Source organism: Cherax quadricarinatus, chromosome 15, assembly GCF_038502225.1.
Source record: "Cherax quadricarinatus isolate ZL_2023a chromosome 15, ASM3850222v1, whole genome shotgun sequence".
Classification (NCBI taxonomy): Eukaryota; Metazoa; Arthropoda; class Malacostraca; order Decapoda; family Parastacidae; genus Cherax; species Cherax quadricarinatus.
In genome coordinates, this window is record NC_091306.1 from 43,642,987 (window position 1) to 43,665,619 (window position 22,633).

The window sequence follows — 22,633 nt, forward strand, 5'->3', positions numbered from 1 at the left end:
TGCATCAAAAGTCAAGTCTGACCCGAAGCTGCTGTATAGCCACATCAGGAGGAAGACAACAGTCAAGGACCAGGTAATTAGGCTGAGTAAGGAAGGTGGGGAGCTCACAAGAAATAGCCAAGAAGTGTGTGGAGAGCTCAACATGAGGTTTAAGGAAGTATTTACAGTGAAGACAGAAAAAACTCCAGGAAGTCAGAATAGGTGGAACACCAACATCATCTCTCTGTGGGTCCTTAGAGAATGAGCAGAGACGCTGTGTGTGCCACTAACAACAATTTTCAACACATCCATTGAAACTGGGCAACTTCATGAGGTATGGAAAATGGCAAATGTAATCCCCATTTTTAAGAAAGGAGACAGACATGAAGCACTAAACTACAGACCAGTGTCACTGACGTGTATAGTATGCAGAGACGTGGAGAAGATTATCAGGCGGAGAGTGGTGGAGCATCTGGAACGGAACAAGATTATAAACGACAACCAGTAAGGAGTCAGTGAAGGAAAATCCTGTGTCACGAACCTACTGAAGTTTTATGATAAGGAAACGGAAGTAAGACGCAAGAAAGAGGGGTGGGTAGATGGCATTTTTCTGGACTGCAAGAAGGCTTTCCACACAGTTCCTCACAAGAGATTAGTGCAAAAGTTAGAGGATCAGGCATGCATAACAGGAAGGGCACTGCAATGGATCACAGAATACCTGACCGGGAGGCAAAAGCCAGTAATGGTACGTGAGGAAGTGTCAGAGTGGGCGCCTGTGACGAGCGGGGTCCCTGTGGGACCCCGCTCGTCACAGGACACTCAGAAGTGTCCCTGCTTGCAGATGTGAAGTTAATGAAGAGAATTAAATTGGATGAGGATCAGGCAGGACTACAAAGAGACCTGGACAGGCTACAAGCCTGGTCCAGAAACTGGCTCCTTGAATTTAACCCCGCCAAATGCAAAGTCATGAAGATCGGGGAAAGGCAAAAAAGACCACAGACAGAGTATAGGCTAGGTGGCCAAAGACTGCAAACCTCACTCGAGGAAAAGGATCTTGGAGCGAGTATAATACCGAGCACATCTCCTGAGGCGCTCATCAACCAGATAACTGCTGCAGCATATGAGTGCCTGGCAAACCTGAGAATAGCATTTCGACATCTGAATAAGGAATCATTCACCACATTGTATACCGTGTACGTCAGGCCCATACCGGAGTATGCAGCACCAGTATGGAACCCACACTTAGTGAAACACGTCAAGAAATTGGAGAAAGTGCTAAAGTTTGCAACAAGATTGGTCTCGGAACTGAAGGGAACTCATCCTGATAACACTAGACGATACGGGGAAAAGGGAAGACATGATAACGACGTATACAATACTGAGAGGAATTGACAAGGTGGACAGGGCTCGAATGTTTCAGAGATGGGATACAGAAACAAGGGGACACAATTGGAAGCTGAGAACCCAGATGAGTCATAGGGATGTTAGGAAATATTTCTTTAGCCTTAGAGTTGTCAGGAAGTGGAAATAATCTGGAGGGTGAAGTAGTGGAGGCAAATTCCATACATAACTTTAAGAAGAGGTATGATAAAGCTCATGGAGAAGGGAGAGAGTGAATTAGTATGGACCAGTGAAGAGGCGGGGCCAGGAGCTATAACTTGACCCCTGCAACCACATATAGGTGAGGACATAGACGCGCGCACACACACACACACACACACACACACACACACACACACACACACACACACACACACACACAAGGTGACAGCAGTAAGACAAGAGAGAGAGGGATGGGTGGATTGCATCTTCTTGGACTGCAAGAAGGCGTTTGACACAGTACCACACAAGAGATTAGCGCAAAAACTGGAGGACCAAGCAGGGATAACAGGGAAGGCACTACAATGGATCAAGGAATACTTGTCAGGAAGACAGCAGCGAGTATTGGTACGTGGCGAGGTGTCAGAGTGGGCACCTGTGACCAGCGGGGTCCCACAGGGGTCAGTCCTAGGACCAGTGCTGTTTCTGGTATTTGTGAACGACATGACGGAAGGAATAAACTCCGAGGTGTCCCTGTTTGCAGATGACGTGAAGTTGATGAGAAGAATTCATTCGATCGAAGACCAGACAGAACTACAAAGGAATCTGGACAGGCTGCAGACCTGGTCCAGCAATTGGCTCCTGGAGTTCAACCCCACCAAGTGCAAAGTCATGAAGATTGGGGAAGGGCAAAGAAGACCGCAGACAGAGTACAGTCTAGGGGGCCAGAGACTACAAACCTCACTCAAGGAAAAAGATCTGGGGTGAATATAACACCAGGCACATCTCCTGAAGCGCACATCAACCAAATAACTGCCGCAGCATAAGGGCGCCTAGCAAACCTCAGAACAGCATTCCGACATCTTAATAAGGAATCGTTCAGGACCCTGTACACCGTGTACGTTAGGCCCATATTAGAGTATGCGGCACCAGTTTGGAACCCACACCTAGCCAAGCACGTAAAGAAACTAGAGAAAGTGCAAAGGTTTGCAACAAGACTAGTCCCAGAGTTAAGAGGTATGACCTATGAGGAGAGGTTAAGGGAAATCAACCTGACGACACTGGAGGACAGGAGAGATAGGGGGGACATGATAACGACTTACAAAATACTGAGAGGAATTGACAAGGTGGACAAAGACAGGATGTTCCAGAGATTGGACACAGCAACACGGGGACACAGTTGGAAGCTGAAGACACAGATGAATCACAGGGATGTTAGAAAGTATTTCTTCAGCCACAGAGTAGTCAGGAAGTGGAATATTTTAGGAAGCGATGTAGTGGAGGCAGGATCCATACATAGCTTTAAGCAGAGGTATGATAAAGCTCATGGTTCAGGGAGAGTGACCTAGTAGCGACCAGTGAAGAGGCGGGGCCAGGAGCTTGGACTCGACCCCTGCAACCTCAACTAGGTGAGTACAACTAGGTGAGTACAGCTAGGTGAGTACAGCTAGGCGAGTACAGCTAGGCGAGTACAGCTAGGCGAGTACAACTAGGCGAGTACAACTAGGCGAGTACAACTAGGCGAGTACAACTAGGCGAGTACAACTAGGCGAGTACAACTAGGCGAATACAACTAGGCGAGTACAACTAGGCGAGTACAACTAGGTGAGTACACACCTGCATGTCAACACATTTAGGGTGGAAAAAACAGTTAAAAGTCAGACAGACAAACAGACACTAGGTGGTGCAGCAGACACTAGGTGGTGCAGCAGACACTAGGTGGTGCAGCAGACACTAGGTGGTGCAGCAGACACTAGGTGGTGCAGCAGACACTAGGTGGTGCAGCAGACACTAGGTGGTGCAGCAGACACTAGGTGATGCAGCAGACACTAGGTGGTGCAGCAGACACTAGGTGGTGCAGCAGACACTAGGTGGTGCAGCAGACACTAGGTGGTGCAGCAGACACTAGGTGGTGCAGCAGACACTAGGTGGTGCAGCAGACACTAGGTGGTGCAGCAGACACTAGGTGGTGCAGCAGACACTAGGTGGTGCAGCAGACACTAAGGGAGGCAGCAAACACTAGGTGGGGCAGCAGACATTGGATAGGGCAGCAGGCACTAGGTGGGGCAGCAGACACTAGGTTAGGCAGCAGACACTAGATGAGGCAGCAGACACTAAGAGAGGCAGCAGACACTAGGTGGGGCAGCAGACACTAGGTGGGGGCAGCAGACACTAGGTGGGGGCAGCAGACACTAGGTGGGGCAGCAGACACTAGGTGGGGCAGTAGACACTAGGTGAGGAAGAAGACGCTAGGTGAGGCAGTAGACACTAGGAGCGTGCAGCAGACATTAGGTAAGGCAGCAGACACTAGGTTAGGCAGCAGACACTAGATGAGACAGCAGACACTGAGAGGCAGCAGACACTAGGTGGGGCAGCAGACGATAAGTGAGGCAGCAGACACTAGGTGGGGCAGCAGACACTAGGTGGGGGCAGCAGACACTAGGTGGGGGCAGCAGACACTAGGTGGGGCAGCAGACACTAGGTGGGGCAGTAGACACTAGGTGAGGAAGAGGACGCTAGGTGAGGCAGTAGACACTAGGAGCGTGCAGCAGACATTAGGTAAGGCAGCAGACACTATGTGAGGCAGCAGACGCTAGGTGTGGCAGCAGACGCTAGGTGTGGCAGCAGACACTAGGTGAGGCAGCTAACACTTGGCGTTGCAGGAGACACTAGGTGAGGCAGCAGACGCTAGATGAGCAGACGCAAGGTGAGGCAGCAGACACTAGGTGAGGCAGCAAACACTTGGCGGTGCAGGAGACAGTAGGTGAGGCGTCAGACAGTAGGTGGTATAGCAGAAAGTAGGTGAGGCAGCAGACAGCAGGTGGTGCAGAAGACAGTAAGTTAGGCTCCAGACAACAGGTACAGCAGACAGTAGGTGGTACTGCAGATACTAACTGTAGCAGCAAAGACTGGGTGGGGCAGCAGACAGTAGGTGAGGTAGCAGAGGGTAGGTGACGCATCAGACACCAGTTGGTGCTGCAGACACTAGGTGTGGCAGCAGACAGAAGGTGAGGCATGCAGATACTAGGTGTGGCAGCAGACAGTAGGTGGACCAGCAGTCACTAGGTGTGGCAACAGATAGTAGGTGGTGCTGCAGACACGAGGAGTGGCAGCAGACAGTATGTGGTGCAGCAAACAGTAGGTGGGACAGCAGACATGTGTGGCAACAGATAGTAGGTGGTGCTGCAGACACGAGGAGTGGCAGCAGACAGTATGTGGTGCAGCAAACAGTAGGTGGGACAGCAGACACTAGGTGGGGCAGCAGACACTAGGTGGACAGCAGATAGTAGGTGGGGCAGCAGACACTAGGTGAGGCAGCAGACAGTATGTGGTGCAGCAGACATCATAGGTGGGACAGCAGGCTGTAGGTGGGGCATCAGACAGTAGGTGGCGCAGCAAACACTATGTGGGGCAGCAAACAGTAGGTGGTACATTATTATTATTATAATCAAAAAGAAGCGCTAAGCCACAAGGGCTATACAGCTAGTAGGTGGTACAGCAGACACTAGGTGGGGCAGCAGGCAGTAGGTGGTGCAGCAGACACTAGGTGGGGCAGCAAAGCAACACCGCTACGCCTCATATTGCAAAGTGAAACGTTTAAAGCCTATCTATTAGCCTCAGGTGATCCAGGTTACTAGTTTCCTCACCACCTTCTGGCAAGAACATCATAACAGAGCAATCTCGACGCTTCTACGCTGAGGGAAATACTCCTCTGTGTGTTTATCCTCTTAATAAACTCCACACTTGTGCAACACTTAGGTATCTTTATTGTGGAAACGTTTCGCCAAACAGTGGCTTCATCAGTCCAATACAAAGAAGAATGGTGAAGATCATAAGGAGTTTGAGGTAATTAGTCTACCAGTGTTGATAGGAATTTCAGGTTTTACTTAGTTCGCTGATTAGATTCGTGAGTTGTTCGTTTTTTCTTTGGTTCTTTCGTTGACACTTTATTAACTCGTGAGTTATTTCGGTATATAATTCGTATTTTTATTGGTTTGACTCCCTCATTCATTTGTTAGTGGTGTGTTTCTTGATTCGTTCCTTGGTCCGTTTCTTTAGTGGCTTATTCCTTGGTTCATTACGTAGTTCGTTCCTTACTTGGTTGGCTCGTCTCTTGGTTAGTTTTCTGGTTTGCTCGTTCGTGGATGCTCCAGCAAACACTAAATGCTCCACCAGACACCGAATGCTCCATCAAACATTGGATACTCCACCAAACACTTGATGCTCCACCAAACACTGGATACTTTGCCAAACATTAGATGGTCCACCAAACACTAGATGCTCCACCAAACATGGAATGCTCCACCAAACATGGAATGCTCCACCGAACATGGAATGCTCCACCGAACATGGACTGTTTTACTAAACACCGTATACATCATGGAAAACAAAGATAATCAGCTCGTAGAGTACAAACCATTACACATCCCAGCAGAGGTGAAGAGTAACAGACAGGAGAATACTAAGATACTTCAGAGATCTGACGCCAGTCCCTGCCTACTACAGAGAACTCTGGCACAAACTTGAACGATGCTCCTGGTACTTACCTGAATTATGTAAGATCCGTGACTAGAGTGGTTACAGTATACCTGAAGGGCTTTCCGAAAGTCACCGCCCCCGCGGCCCGATCCATGACCAAGCCTCGCGGTGGATCAGGGCCTGATCAACCGGGCTGTTACTGCTGGTTGCACGCAGACCGACGTACGAGCCACAGCCCGGCTAGTCTGTCCAGCTCCTTCTTGAAGACAGCCAGGGGTCTATTGGTAATCCCCGTTATGTGTGCTGGGAGGCTGATGAACAATCTTGGGCCCCTGACATTCAGTGTCAGCGTATTCATGGCGTCCCTGCTCTTCGTTTGGGGGAATGTTCCACCGCCTGCCAAGTCATTTACTTTCGTAGGGAAGGATTTAGGTGTGAAGATTCGAAACTAGTCCCTCTAAGATTTTCCAAGGATATATTATCACTTATCCTTCTCGCCTACGTTCCAAGGAGTATAGGTCGAGAGCCTTCAACCGTTCCCAGTAAATTAGGTGTTTTTTTTGGAACTTATACATGCAGTTTCGCCTGCCTTAAAAAAGGCCGTTAGTGTACAGCAATATTGCATTCTAGAGAGAGCAAGCGATTTGAAGAGAATCATCATTGGCTTACCACCCTTGGTTTTGAATGTTCTCATTATCCATCCTATCATTTTCTTAGCAGATGTGATAGATACATTGTTGTGATCTTTGAAAGTGAGATTCTCTGACATTACCACTCCCAGGTCCTTCAGTTTAGTTTTCCTCTCTATTGTGTGACTGGAATTTGTTTTATACTCCGATAGTTTTTATTTCCTTGAGTTTTCTTCCATAGTGGAGTAATTGAAATTTGTCCTCATTGAAATTCATATTGTTTTCTGACGCTCATTTAAAGACTTGGTTAATGTCCGCTTGGAGATTTGCAGTGTCCTCGCTGGATGGCACTGTCATACAAATTCTGGCGTCGTCAGCAAAGGAGGATAGTGTGCCGTGGCTTACATCTGTCTATGTCAGATGTGATGTTGAGGAACAGGACTAGAACGAGTTCCTTACCTTGTACAACAGACCATACCCCGGCCGGGATTGAACCCGCGGTCAGAGAGTCTCAAAACTCCAGCCCGTCGCGTTAGCCACTAGACCAGCTAGCCACAATAAGATTCGTCCAACTATGGTGTAGAAATATACCTAGTTGGATGAATCTTATTGTGGCTAGCTGGTCTAGTGGCTAACGCGACGGGCTGGAGTTTTGAGACTCTCTGACCGCGGGTTCAATCCCGGCCGGGGAATGGTTTGTTTGCAATCGTGTCATTACGATTTCATGAGTCTTGTACAACAGAGCTTCTCACTGTGACCTCCTCTGACTTTACTCTGTGTACTATTATTCTTTGTGTTCTGTTTGTTAGGAAGTTATAGATCCATCTACTAAATTTTCCTCTTATTCCTTTATCACTCGTTTTGTGTGTTATGCCATGGTCGCACTTTCTGAAGGCTTTCGCAAAGTCTGTGTATACTACATCTGCTTTCTGATTGTTCTTCAGAGCATCCAAAACCAGGTCATAGTGATTCAGTAACTGTGAGAGGCAGGAGCGACCTGTTCTTAACCAATGTTGCCCTGAGTTGTGCAGTTGATGGGTATCCAAGTTGTGTAAGAAAGGTATAAAATATGTAACTTAAGACATATGTGCAACATCTGGATATCTTTATTGTAGACGTTTCGCCATCCAGTGGCTTTATCAGTACAGATTCTAGGACATAATTAGAAGACAGTAGAACCATATACGAAAGATGAGGTAATCAGTCCCTCGGCCTTGGAGTTAGTGTTCACAGCATCGTGGTGGAGGAGAATCTGGAGCAAAGGCAAGAAGACTGGCGGTTATATAGGCGTCAGTGGATAGGGACGGGCAGCAGACGAGGGCATAGTCACTGGTAGGAGGGATTCTACCTAAAGGGATGAGTTAGTTGTAGCAGCCGTGAAGGTCTTGTAGATGTCCTCTGAACCAAGATTCCATGATGTTGCAGTGTCTACAACTAACCCATCCCTTTGAGAAGGACCTACTTCCACTGGGGATTCCCGCCTACCAATGACTATGCCCTCGTCTGCTACACGTCCTTATCCACTGACGCCTATATAACCGCCAGTCTTCTTGCCTTTGCTCCACCACGATGCTGTGAACACTAACTCCAAGGTTGAGGGACTGATTACCTCATCTTTCATATATAGTTTTACTGTCTTCTAATTATGTCCTAGAATCTGTATTGATAAAGCCACTGGATGACGAAACGTCTACAATAAAGATATCCAGATGTTGCACATGTGTCCAAGTGGTTGATGATCTTGCTTCTTAGAACCCTTTCAAAGATTTTTATGATGTGGGACGTAGTGCAGTCGGTCTGTAATTGTTTGCAATTGATTTACTGCCACCCTTTTTAGTGGGGCTATATCTGTTGTTTTTAGTGACTGTGGGATGACCCCTGTGTCCGTGCTCCTTCTCCATGAAGAGTTAATGCACGTGAAAGGAGTTTTTTGCCGTTCTTGATGAACACGGAGTTCCACGAGTTTGGATCTGGGACAGAGTGCATGGGCATGTCGTTTATTATTTTCTCAAAATCCTGTGGTGTTACGATTATATCAGAAATTCTTGATTTGACCAAATTTTGATTGTCGACGCTTAGTCTAACGGCTCACTAAACGCTGAGTCATACTGGAACTTCATTATCTCACTCATTTTTCTGCTGTCATCTGTGTGAGTCCCATCTCGTTTAAGCAAGGGCCCGATGCTGGATGTGGTTTTTGCCTTAGATTTGGCATAAGAAAAGAAATATTTTGTGCTTTTTTTTTAATTTTATATATGGCTCTAAGTTCTTCCTGGGTTTCTTGGCTCCTGTATGATTCCTTAAGCTTAAGTTCGATATTTTCTATTTCTCTGGCCAGTAGCTCCTTCCGTATTTCAGATATACTGGCGCCTTTCAGCAGCTCTGTGATTCTTTGTCTTCGCCTGTAGAGGGAGTGTCTCTCTCTTTCTAATTTACATCTTCACTCCTTTTTCTTAAGGGAATGTACCTTGAGCATACTTCAAGTGACACAGAGTTATTTTTTTCTAGGCAAAGGTTCTGATCCTTGTTGCTTAGGATATTTTCCCAGTTTTTTTATTTAGGACATACCCGGAGTCTACCTGGTGGGTATTCCTGGGATCAACGCCTCCGTGGCCCGGTCCATGACCAGGCCTCCCGGTGCATCAGGGCCTGATCAACTAGGTTGTTTCTGTTGGCCACACACAGTCCAATGTACGAATCACAGCCTGGCTGATCCGGCACTAACATTAGGTATCTGTCCAGTTCCCTTTTGTAGGCAGCCAGGAGTCTATTGGTAATTCCTCTTATGGCTGGTGGGAGGCTGTTGAACAGTCTTGGGCCCCGGACACTTATTGTGTTTTTTCATAGTGTACTAATGGCGCCCCTACTTTTCACTGGGGGTATGTTGCATCGCCTGCCAAGTGTTTTGCTTTCATAGGAAGAGATTTCTGTGTGCAGATTAGGGACCAGTCCCTCTAGGATTTTCCAGGTGTAAATTATGATGTATCTCCAGTGAGTACAAGTCAAGTGCTTCCAAGCGTTCCCAGTAGTTAGGGTGTTTGATGGAACTTATATGTGAGGTAAGGGTTCTCTGTACATTCTCTAGATCTGCGATTTCACCTGCCTTGAATGGAGGTGTTAATGTATAGCAGTATTCCAGCCTAGAGAGTACAAGTGATTTAAAAAGGATAATCACTGACTTGGCATCTCTTGTTTTGAGCGTTCTCATAATTCATCCCATCATTTTCCTCGCAGATGTGATAGTGACACTGTCGATTCTTGTAGGTGAGATCCTCAGACATTACGACTCCCAGGTCCTTCACATTATTTTTCCGCTTTATTGTGTAGAATTCGTAGTATACTCAGTTCTAGCTATTATTTCTTCCAGTTTTCCATAACGGAGTAGTTGGAATTTGTCTTCATTGAACATCATATTGTTCTCCGTTGCTCATTGGAAAACTTGGGTTATATCTTCTTGGAGATTCGCCGTGTCCTCAATCGATGACAGTCTCATGCAGATCGTTGTATCGTCTGCGGAGGATGATAGGTTGCTATGGTTTGCATCTCTGTCTATGCCTGATATGAGGATGAGGAACAGGATGGGGCCGAGTACTGTGACTTGTGGACAGAGCTCTTCACTATGGCAGCTTCCGATTTACCTCTGTTTACCACTACTCTTTGTATTCGATTGGCTAGAAAGTTGAAGATCTATCTGCCCACTTTGCCAGTTATCCATTTAGCACACATTTTGTGTACTATTACACCATGATCGTATTTGTCAAAGGCTTTTGCAAAATCTGTATATACTACATCTGCATTCTGTTTGTCTTCCAGTGCATCCAAGACCACATCATAGTGGTCCAGTAGTTGCGAGAGGCAGGAGGGACCTGCTCTGAATCTATGTTGCCCTGGATTGTGCAATTGTTGGGAATCCAAGTGGTTTGCAATCCTGCTTCTTAGAACTCTTTCAAAAAATTCTGTGATGTGGGATGTTAAAGCTATTGGTGTATAGTTCTTAGCTATTGCTTTGCTGCCGCCTTTATATTGTTTTTAGTGACTGGAATCTCACAGATGACTTTGCTTCTTCTCCATAGCATACTTAGGACCCGCGAAAGGGGTTTCTTGCAGTTCATAATGAACACAGAGTTCCACGAGTCTGGGCCCGGGGCTGAGTGCATGGGCATGTTGTCAATGGCTTTATCAAAGTCTAGTGGAGTTAGGGTTATGTCAGAAACTTGAGATATATTGACAGGGTTTTGAGGCTCGTGAAAAAAATTATTTGCATTGTCGATCTTTAGACTGATTAGTGGCTCGCTGAACACAGAGTCGTATCGATATTTTAGTATCTCAATTATTTCTTTGTTGCCATCTGTGTAAGTTCCGTCTTGTCTGAGCAGGGACATGATACTATGTGTTTTTTGCGTAGTTTTTGGTATATAAAAAAAAATCGAATTTCTTTCGAGTTCACTAATCGCTTTTAGCTCCTTCTGTCTCTCTTGGACCCTGTATGAGTCCTTAAACTTAAGCTCAGTATTTTCCACTTCCTGGTTAGAGCTTCCTTCCGTGTTTCAGATAATCTAGCGTTCTTGAGGAACCCAGTGATTCTTCGCCTTCTCCTGTAGAGGAGCGTCTCTCTCTCTCTCTCTCTCTCTCTCTCTCTCTCTATCTCTCTCTCTCTCTCTCTCTCTCTCTCTCTCTCTCTCTCTCTCTCTCTCTCTCTCTCTCTCTCTCTCTCCCTCTCTCCAGTTTACTTCTTCTCTTCTTTTTTCTTAGGGGAAAATACCTTGAACATACTACAACTACCAGGAAGCTAATCTTTTCGAGGCACAGGTCAGAGTCCATGTTGTTTAAAATATCTTCTCAACATACATTTAGGACATGGTTGCTCTGATCCCACTTTATGCTTCTGTTATTGAAGGTGAATTTGGTGAAAGCTCCTTCATAACTGATCTCATTTTGCTGGTCAGGAGCCCTGCACATACATGTCTGTGCTTCTGTTATGTTGTGATCTGAGTGTATTGTCTTTGATACTGTTATATAAGGTAGCAGGCGCAAGGAAGACAGAGTCACCGTCCAGTGATCTGTTTATTCATGCAAGAGCAAACTTAAGAGCCACAGCAAGTATAAGAGCCCACACCATGTCTGGGAGCCACACTATGCCTTGTAGCCACACCATGCCTTGAAGAATTAGACATATATACCACATCTGAGTATCTTTGTAGACGTTTCGCCGACCAGTGGCTTTATCAATGCAAGAACATAATCTGAAGAATGTAGAACTATATACAAAAGATGAGGTAAACAATCTCTCAGTCTTGGAGTTGGTGAAGATCACCGTAGTCTTGAAGGAACTGAAGCACAGTCATGGAGGTTGGTGCTTATATACTGGCGACAGGTGTAGGACGTGCAGCAGACGAAGACATTGTCACTGGTAGGAGGGATTTCCCAGTGGAAGTAGGTTATACCTAAGGAATGGACCAGTAGTAAACAATAAAGGTTCCATCATCTTGCAATGTATACCTGGAGTATACCTGGAGAGGGTTTCGGTGGTATACTATACCGACAGTATGACGAATTAGACATACGTGTCCAATTCTTCATACAGTCGGTATTGTATACCACGTATGTACACTATGTCTGGGAACCACATCATGTCTGAGAACCACACCATGTCTGGCAGCCACACCATGCCTGGGAGCCACACTATGCCTGGAAGCCCACACCAAGCCTGGCAGCCACACCATGCCTGGAAGCCACACCATGCCTGGAAGCCACACCATGACTGGGAGCAACATCATGCCTGGCAGCCACACCAAGCCTGGGAGCCACACCAAGCCTGGGAGCCACACCAAGCCTGGCAGCTACACCATGCCTGGCAGCCACACCATGCCTGGCAGCCACACCATGCCTGGGAGCCACACCATGCCTGGGAGCCACACCATGCCTGGGAGCCACACCATGCCTGGGAGCCACACCATGCCTGGGAGCCCACACCAAGCCTGGCAGCCACACCATGCCTGGAAGCCACACCATGACTAGGAGCAACATCATGCCTGGCAGCCACACCATGCCTGGGAGCCACACCATGCCTGGGAGCCACACCATGCCTGGGAGCCACACCATGCCTGGCAGCCACACCATGCCTGGCAGCCACACCATGCCTGGTAGCCACATCATGCCTCCGGAGAGGAAACCAGAGTAATTTCAACGTCGACCCAAATTATCCAGCAACTGTGGTGCAGGAATGTCTGGCTGGTAATTACCTGAGGTGGGAAGGTCACCTGACCCTCCTTGTAGAACACCAGGGAGCACTGAACACCATGGAGCACTGAACACCAGGGTGCACTGAACACCAGGAGCACTAAACACCAGGAGCACTAAAAACCAGGGAGCACTGAACACAATGAAGCACTGAACACCAGGAGCACTGAACACCAGGAGCACTGAACACCAGGGAGCACTGAACTTAATGGAGCACTGAACACCAGGGAGCACTGAACACCAGGGAGCACTGAACACCAGGGAGCACTGAACACCAGAGAGCACTGAACACCAGAGAGCACTGAACATCAGAGAGCACTGAACATAAGGGAACAATGAACACCATGGTGCACTGAACACCATGAGCACTGAGCACCATGGTGCACTGAACACCATGAGCACTGAGCACTATGGTGCACTGAACACCAGGAGCACTGAACACCAGGGTGCACAGAACACCAGGGTGCACTGAACAGCATGGAGCACTGAACACGAGAGTGCACTGAGCATCATGGAACACTGAACACCAGGAGCACTGAACACCAGGGTGCACTGAACATCGTGGAGCACTAAACACCAGGGAGCACTGAAGACCATGAAGCACTGAACACAAGGGAGCACTGAAGACCATGAAGCACTGAACACAAGGAGCACTGAACACCAGGGCACTGAACACCAGGAGCACTGAACACCAGGGAGCACTGAACTCAATGGGGCACTGAACACCAGGGAGCACTGAACACCAGGAGCACTAAACACCAGGGAGCACTGAAGACCATGAAGCACTGAGCACAAGGAGCACTGAACACCAGGAGCACTGAACACCAGGGAGCACTGAACTCAATGGGGCACTGAACACCAGGGAGCACTGAACACCAGAGAGCACTGAACACCAGAGAGCACTGAACATCAGAGAGCACTGAACATCAGAGAGCACTGAACATAAGGGAGCAATGAACACCATGAGCACTGAGCACCATGGTGCACTGAACACCAGGAGCACCGAACACCAGGGTGCACGGAACACCAGGGTGCACTGAACAGTATGAAACTCTGAGCACGAGGGAGCACTAAACACCAGGGAGCGCTGAACACCAGGGTGCACTGAACATCATGGAGCACTGAACACCAGGGAGCACTGAACACCAGGGTGCACTAAACATTATGGAGCACTGAACACCAGGGTGCACTAAACATCATGGAGCAATGAACACCAGGGAGCACTGAACACCAGGGAGCACTGAACACCAGAGAACGCTGAACACCATGGTACACTGAACATCAGGGTGAACTGAACACCAGGGAGCACTGAACACCAGGGAGCACTGAACACCAGGGAGCACTGAACACCGGAGAACGCTGAACACCATGGTGCACTGAACACCAGGGAGCACTGAACACGAGGGAGCACTGAACACCAGGGAGCACTGAACACCAGGGAGCACTGAACACCGGGGAGCACTGAACACCAGAGAACGCTGAACACCAAGGTGCACTGAACATCATGGAGCACTGAACACGAGAGTGCACTGAACATCATGGAGCACTGAACACCAGGATGCACTGAACATCATGGAGCATTGAACACCAGCGAACACTGAACACCAGGGAGCACTGAACACCAGAGAACGCTGAACACCATCGCGCACTGAATATCAGGGAGCACTGAACACCAGGGAGCACTGAACGCCAAGGAGCACTGAACACCAGGTTGCACTGAACACCAGGGAGCACTGAACACCAGGGAGCACTGAACATCATTGAGCACTGAACACCAGGGTGCACTGAACACCAGGGGGAATGAACACCAGGGAGCACTGAACACCAGGGAGCACTGAACACCAGGGTGCACTGAACATCATGTAGCAATGAACACCAGGGAGCACTGAACATCATGGAGCAATGAACACCAGGGAGCACTGAACACCAGGGTGCACTGAACATCATGGAGCACTGAACACCAGGGTGCACTGAACATCATGGAGCAATGAACACCAGGGAGCACTGAACATCACGGAGCACTAAACACCAGGGAACACTGAACATCATGGAGCACCGGACACCAGGGAGCACTGAACACCAGGGAGCACTGAACACCAGGGAGCACTGAACACCAGGGAGCACTGAACACCAGGGAGCACTGAACACCAGGGAGCACTGAACATCACGGAGCACTGAACATCACGGAGCACTAAACACCAGGGAACACTGAACATCATGGAGCACTGAACACCAGGGAGCACTGAACACCAGGGAGCACTGAACACCAGGGAGCACTGAACACCAGCTTAGTGAATCTTATTATTAATGAATCAGTGAATAAAGCTGGTTTTCGGTGAATGAATAAGACCGACTGATCATGAAAAAATATAAATTATGAACCAATGAGTAAGGTGAGTAATATACAATGACTGTAAGATGAGTAATGCACAGTGAGTAGATGAGTAATGCACAGTGAGTAGATGAGTAATGCACATGTTAGGAAGGATGATTTATTGATGTAGTTGTCAACCATGACTCATCATGTTGACATTTTTTTTAGCCAATAGGGGAGATCTCTTCGTCGTCAAATAACCAATCAGAGGGCCCTTCAAAATGAGTACTGACTCATTGTACAAAATGAGTATATATACGATGAAGCAGTATGAGTAACCAGGATTCATTTTATTTCGAAGAGTGTTGGTGCAGCTGATGATTCAGACTAGTGTCTTGATGACGATGGTGAAGGGATCTTGATCCATGGAAGCTCCTGATTCATGGACTTTGACCTATCCCCCTTATTATCTATTATCAAGTCTGAACCATTATCAAGTTACGAGTGAACGAGAAAAATAAGAGAAGGGCGGGAGAGAGAAGTGGGACAACGTACACTCTCTTGTGACTCAAGAAATCATAATGACACGATTGCAAACAAACCATACCACGGGTGGGGTTAGAACCCGCGATCAGAGAGTCATAAAAGTCATAACGCAACAGTCTGGAGTTCTATGACTTTCTGATGGCGGGTTCTAACCCCACCCGTGGTATGGTTTGTTTGCACCCTCTTATATACAACATCCCTGGGTCCACATTCTCCCTCAGTGTGTTGCTAACCTTCCTCTTGTCTTGGTCTTTCAGCATCAGTTTAAATTTCTGACCGGATTAGCTCCTCTGACTCTCCGACTCTCGTAGTATTTTTGGCATGTTGTGTACCATTCGTTCTGCTTTCATTTTTGCCCTTCGTAACTTTTTGTTTTCTAGGTATCACCATTTTCCTCTGTGATATCAGTTTGTGCAGACTTTCGTTAAGTCTGCTGCTCATCTTATTTTTCCTTCTAACAATGGCAATTCGGTGATTGCACTATCACTGTTTATTTGAGTCATACACTTACACTCCTCTTCTTTTTAACCCTCTTAATTGTATCTAGATGACTTTTAACCTCAAGCTTCCAACTCTCTCTAGTCTCTGTGCACATGACTATTTTCTTGTATACGTTTCCGCATTATTTGTCCTTCTCTGCCTTATTCCTAAAACCTCACAATCCTGGTGTTCCTGTATACCTCATTATTTCCACAAGAGAATCTGTCATTCTCTCCTCTCATGGTTGGCTATTACAAACGCAGGTACGCATTCTCAAAGCGTGTTGTGCCTGGCTGTAGCTAAAGTCTCGAGACAAGAATCAACACACGTGACCACTGGCAAAGGCAAACAAGGGAAATACTTTTTATTTACACATATATTTCCTTCACAAAGATGTTTACAATTTTTACAGAATTAAATAATCAGCAGTATAACAATAATGAGCCAGAGAGCAAAGAGTTATTCATAGGAATTGGTTAAAATAGAGAAGAGAGTACGAGTGTACATGACCAGCTGTAGTGAGTGCCGCACAGCCAGGTGGTGAAGCTCAGCTGGTGGGTCAGCTCTTATGCTGTTGATTGACTTAACTGGCAATCTATTAGAATAGTGGGGTACCTAAATAACTTGTTCTATTCTAAATTGCCAGTTGTCTGGTCGGGAGACATGCCAATGGGTGTTTGGTAAACGCCATTTTTTTTTAAATAATTTAGAGGTGTTTGAGTGACAAATTGTCATTTTTTTGGCACCAATTTTATCAAACTGGGTTTTTCATAAAAACCAGGATTTCATAAAAACCAGGATTTCATAAAAACCAGGATTTCATAAAAACCAGGATTTCATAAAAACCAGGATTTCATAAAAACCAGGATTTCATAAAAACCAGGATTTCATAAAAACCAGGATTTCATAAAAACCAGGATTTCATAAAAACCAGGATTTCATAAAAACCAGGATTTCATAAAAACCAGGATTTCAGGACTGTAAAGAATTTGAAATAGAATTCAAATATGAAAAGTTAACTAGAAAAGCCGCTGACTTTAAGCATTTTAAAATTTTCTGGAACATTTCTCAGCAACATTTATTTTGTTTGCTTTATCACAAATTTTCGTCTATTACTCAAGAACGCCTTATTCGAATAGCTTCCAAAATTTTCACCGCTTGTGTAATGTATTTTGGGCAAGATTCATAGGACTATTTACATGTGTGGCTGACCTGTATAGACTGTTACATACTATAGAATAATACAGATTAGTATAGAATTATTTTACCTTGTATTTGTGAAGGTTCAACAGCCCTATCAGACCCTCAAAGAGTATTTAATAAGGCTGGTTCCTTCTTGTGAAAATAAAAAGATGGAAAAATCAAGGATAAGAAACAATTTTATTAATAATGTGTAAAATTAGTACTGAATATAAAACACTTAAACGTGAAATTAATCCTACTTGAAGCAAAGAAATGAAAAATGAAATGTATAAATAATTAGTGATTCAAAACTAATAAGTACGCAATACGTAGTTAAGAATGGTGCCGTGACGTTGTTCCGGGCTCGTAGCTCTGAATTGTGGTTTGGGACGCTGAGCTGTTGTTGATGAGGGGGATGGGGGTCACAGGTGGATGTGACTGTTGACACACTGAGTAGATAGTGACCCCAACACGAGTAGGGATTCTGAGGAACAGAGGTACTATGATCCTCTGACCACCTCTACACTTGTGAAGCGTTGAGTCGCCAGTAGAGAACCACCGTGAAACGTTGGTGAGATGATAACTGGGGAATGGCTGCTAGAATGGTGTGTAGCTGATTATGAGTCAGCTACGACTGGCAGGGGGACCAGTGTAGGTAGAGATGCCAGATTGGCCGTAAGATCTTTGCAAGATCAATGCTGCCCTTATCTCGCCTATGTTGGATGACCCGAGCCGACAATTAAGGCTAAAATGAAGATATACAAAACACCACTTGAGAAATCACTCACATGATAGGCGTACTGCCTTTAAAAGAAATGGTGAAGATTGAATGATGTTACACTACGTACGTCCAAATCAGGACAGGAAGAATTTACAACATGAAAAAATAAATGAGAGTGAAGCACTTGCAGATTTGATGGGAGCCGTAAGTCAAGTGACTGACAACCGGTCGGAGAGACATTGGTCACCTCCAACAGGGTGCAGAAGGGGGGAGGGGGGTTAGTGGGAACGATGCCCACACGTAACAGAAAAAAATGCCCAACAAACTACCACTTTCCCCTCACAGCATTATTTTCCTTCTTGGTGCTGGTGGGGGGCTCTTGATCCAAGGAGCTGGACTTATCTTCCCCTTGGTAGAAAAGAATTTTAATACCTCCAATTCCACATGACCCCCAACGAGTTTATAGATTCTGATACAACAATTTCGGACGGCATCAATCTTCAGTGGTTGATGCATCGTGTGAAATGGATGGAAGGTGTCATGGGTTTAGGCTGTGTAGGCACAAATTTTGCTGGATTCTATGATAAAACTGGAAAGTGCATCATCTGGTCGGCTTGAAACCTTTAATACTGATGTGTTATTCTCAAGGGTAAGAATCTGTTGATGTAAGTTATCATGTGTCACTTTTATTAATCAGACTTATTTCTGTCAGATAACTGGAGAAGTTTTCTGCTGATCAGAAATGAGTCACGGAAATAAGCTTGTGTCTCTGCTGTGTGCGAGTTATATGTCTATAATGTTCTTCTGTGTGTCTATAACATCTGTAACACATTTGTATGTTATGTACACTAAGCTTACATATAACTTTCTTAAAAGATGGTCTGTCTTAGAGAAAACTTTGGAGCCATTTTTCAGGCCAAGTCCCAGTTCGCTTTTTCTGGAATTGAAAAAAAAAAATGAGATACTATTTTCCAACCAATAATTTCTGAGTGCTGCATCTGATTGTCCTCAAGTCTACCACGCTCATGGCGTGATAATGCATCTCTCGACTGGCTTCAAACTTAATAAACAGCAAATGTTCCACTTTATAATTTTTTTTCTGAAGAAATTTAGACAGTTTCCATGTGATGACTTGTGAATGTCTCTCGTGATTCCCCTTCAGATCTTCATCGCTAATATTTAACTGCATCGTCAACTTATGCCGCACATTTAGGCACAGGAGAGCTGGGATTATGGAATACAGAATCACTTAGTGACTGTAATACATCTTCATTTAAATTGTGAGGTCTTCTAGTTTCTGGCAAGACGGCTATTGAGTGAATGATGGATAATGTTTTCTCTTTTTTTTTTTTTGAGTGGCCCTTCTTGGTGACATCCTGTCGGTGAGGAAAAAAACTAACAGTAGGTAAGATGTATGGAATTTTTTTAACCTTGACAAGTCAAAGAGAAAGCGAGAGAGAGAGAGAGAGAGAGAGAGAGAGAGAAAGCTAAATTTTTAGTGCAGGCGAAAATGTTGGTAAAATTGGTCATAACTCTACTTGCAAGAGCCATGAAAAACTCTATTTTCTATAGGGTTTTCTCTAAATGGACCGGAGAAACAGAAAGGGCATAGCTACGCCCAAGTCCAGGGAGGTGAGTGCAGAGTTGTTGCACTAGTCAGAAGGAAAGGCAGTTGTATTCTGAAGCTGGACTTGTTGTTAGGACAGTGTCCGCTGGGCTCACACACTCACAACGAGTGCTTGCAGACTCACAGCGAGTGTGAGCGCTTGCAGACTCACACTCGCTGCGAGTCTGTAAGCACTCACAGTTATCCCCGCCTGCTGGTCCCGGGCCAGGCGGGGATAACTGCTGCTAGCATTAGGTTGTCTCCTTCCCCGTGTCGTGACTACCTGACCATGTTATAGCAGACCACACCTTCCCTACCTGCTGTCCCTGGTGCTGTTGTTGTTGCTCCTAATTACGTTGGTGGTCCTATGACGACTGTCGACAGCTCTTGTGACTTCCCTCGAAGGTCCTTCAGCTGCAACGTCTGTCTATGGAAGGCCTTTCTGTTGCTGCTGCTCCTGTTGTGGCTTTCATTGGTAGGGCCGGGGCTACCAGCGATGCTGGATGTCTCAGTTGCTTATATTAAAGCTGCTGGTGCTGGTGCTGCTGCTGCTACTACTACTGTTGCTGCTGCTACTGCTGCTGCTGCTGCTGCTACTGCTGCTGCTGCTGCTGTTGCTGTTGTTGTTGTTGTTGTTGTTGCTGCTACTGCTGCTGCTGTTGTTGCTGCTGTTGCTGCTGCTGCTATTGCTGCTGCTACTGCTGCTACTGCTGTTGCTACTGCTGCTGTTGCTGCTACTGCTACTGCTGCTGTTATTGCTGTTGTTACTGTTGCTGCTGCTGCTGTTATTGCTGTTGTTACTGTTGCTGCTGCTGCTGTTGCTGTTGTTGCTGCTGTTGCTGCTACTGCTGCTGCTGCTGTTGCTGCTGTTGCTGCTGCTGCTGCTGTTGCTGCTGCTGCTGTTGCTGCTGCTGCTGCTGCTGTTGCTGCTGCTGCTGCTGTTGCTGCTGCTGCTGCTGCTGTTGCTGCTCCTGCTGCTGTTGCTGCTGCTGCTGTTGCTGCTGCTGTTGCTGCTGCTGCTATTGCTGCTGCTGTTGCTGCTGTTGCTGCTGTTGCTGCTGCTGCTGCTGCTGCTGCTACGAGACAATAATAACTACTAATACTTGTTTTCATCCCGACTACAAATGGCCAGTAGGCTTTGCTAGGCCTGCCTGAAACTGCCCACTAGACCTTGATGATATTACCAAGTATGAGCCTGGAGCCTATGTTGGACCTTTGCAGCAAGGGCTAGTGGACTTTGCACCTCATCACGTTCCTGGAACAACAATTTAAGCTCATCACGTTCCTGGAACAACAATTCAAGCTCATCACGTTCCTGGAACAACAATTTAAGCTCATCACATTCCTGGAACAACAATTTAAGCTCATCACATTCCTGGAACAACAATTTAAGCTCATCACGTTCCTGGAACAACAATTTAAGCTCATCACGTTCCTGGAACAACAATTCAAGCTCATCACGTTCCTGGAACAACAATTTAAGCTCATCACGTTCCTGGAACAACAATTTAAGCTCATCACGTTCCTGGAACAACAATTTAAGCTCATCACGTTCCTGGAACAACAATTTAAGCTCATCACGTTCCTGGAACAACAATTCAAGCTCATCACGTTCCTGGAACAACAATTTAAGCTCATCACATTCCTGGAACAACAATTTAAGCTCATCACATTCCTGGAACAACAATTTAAGCTCATCACGTTCCTGGAACAACAATTTAAGCTCATCACGTTCCTGGAACAACAATTCAAGCTCATCACGTTCCTGGAACAACAATTTAAGCTCATCACGTTCCTGGAACAACAATTCAAGCTCATCACGTTCCTTGAACAACAATTTAAGCTCATCACGTTCCTTGAACAACAATTTAAGCTCATCACGTTCCTGGAACAACAATTCAAGCTCATCACGTTCCTGGAACAACAATTCAAGCTCATCACGTTCCTGGAACAACAATTTAAGCTCATCACGTTCCTGGAACGACAATTTAAGCTCATCACGTTCCTGGAACAACAATTTAAGCTCATCACGTTCCTGGAACAACAATTTAAGCTCATTACGTTCCTGGAACGACAATTTAAGCTCATCACGTTCCTTGAACAACAATTTAAGCTCATCACGTTCCTGGAACAACAATTTAAGCTCATCACGTTCCTGGAACAACAATTTAAGCTCATCACGTTCCTGGAACGACAATTTAAGCTCATCACGTTCCTGGAACGACAATTTAAGCTCATCACGTTCCTGGAACAACAATTTAAGCTCATCACGTTCCTTGAACAACAATTTAAGCTCATCACGTTTCTGGAACAACAATTCAAGCTCATCACGTTCCTGGAACAACAATTCAAGCTCATCACGTTCCTTGAACAACAATTTAAGCTCATCATGTTCCTTGAACAACAATTTAAGCTCATCACGTTCCTGGAACAACAATTTAAGCTCATCACGTTCCTGGAACAACAATTTAAGCTCATCATGTTCCTTGAACAACAATTTAAGCTCATCACGTTCCTGGAACAACAATTTAAGCTCATCACGTTCCTGGAACAACAATTTAAGCTCATCACGTTCCTGGAACAACAATTCAAGCTCATCACGTTCCTTGAACAACAATTTAAGCTCATCATGTTCCTTGAACAATAATTCAAGCTCATCACGTTCCTGGAACAACAATTCAAGCTCATCACGTTCCTGGAACAACAATTTAAGCTCATCACGTTCCTGGAACAACAATTTAAGCTCATCACGTTCCTGGAACAACAATTTAAGCTCATCACGTTCCTGGAACAACAATTTAAGCTCATCACGTTCCTGGAACAACAATTCAAGCTCATCACGTTCATGGAACAACAATTTAAGCTCATCACGTTCCTGGAACAACAATTCAAGCTCATCACGTTCCTGGAACAACAAT

The 22,633-nt window shown here is 45.9% G+C and overlaps 1 protein-coding gene across 1 annotated transcript in view; it reads right to left on the reverse strand.

Annotated features, from left to right (window-relative positions):
• Positions 1-22,633, reverse strand: part of dachs (unconventional myosin-IXb-like dachs) — a 663,425-nt gene that overhangs the window by 593,014 nt on the left and 47,778 nt on the right. The gene's annotated exons all lie outside the window — the stretch shown is intronic.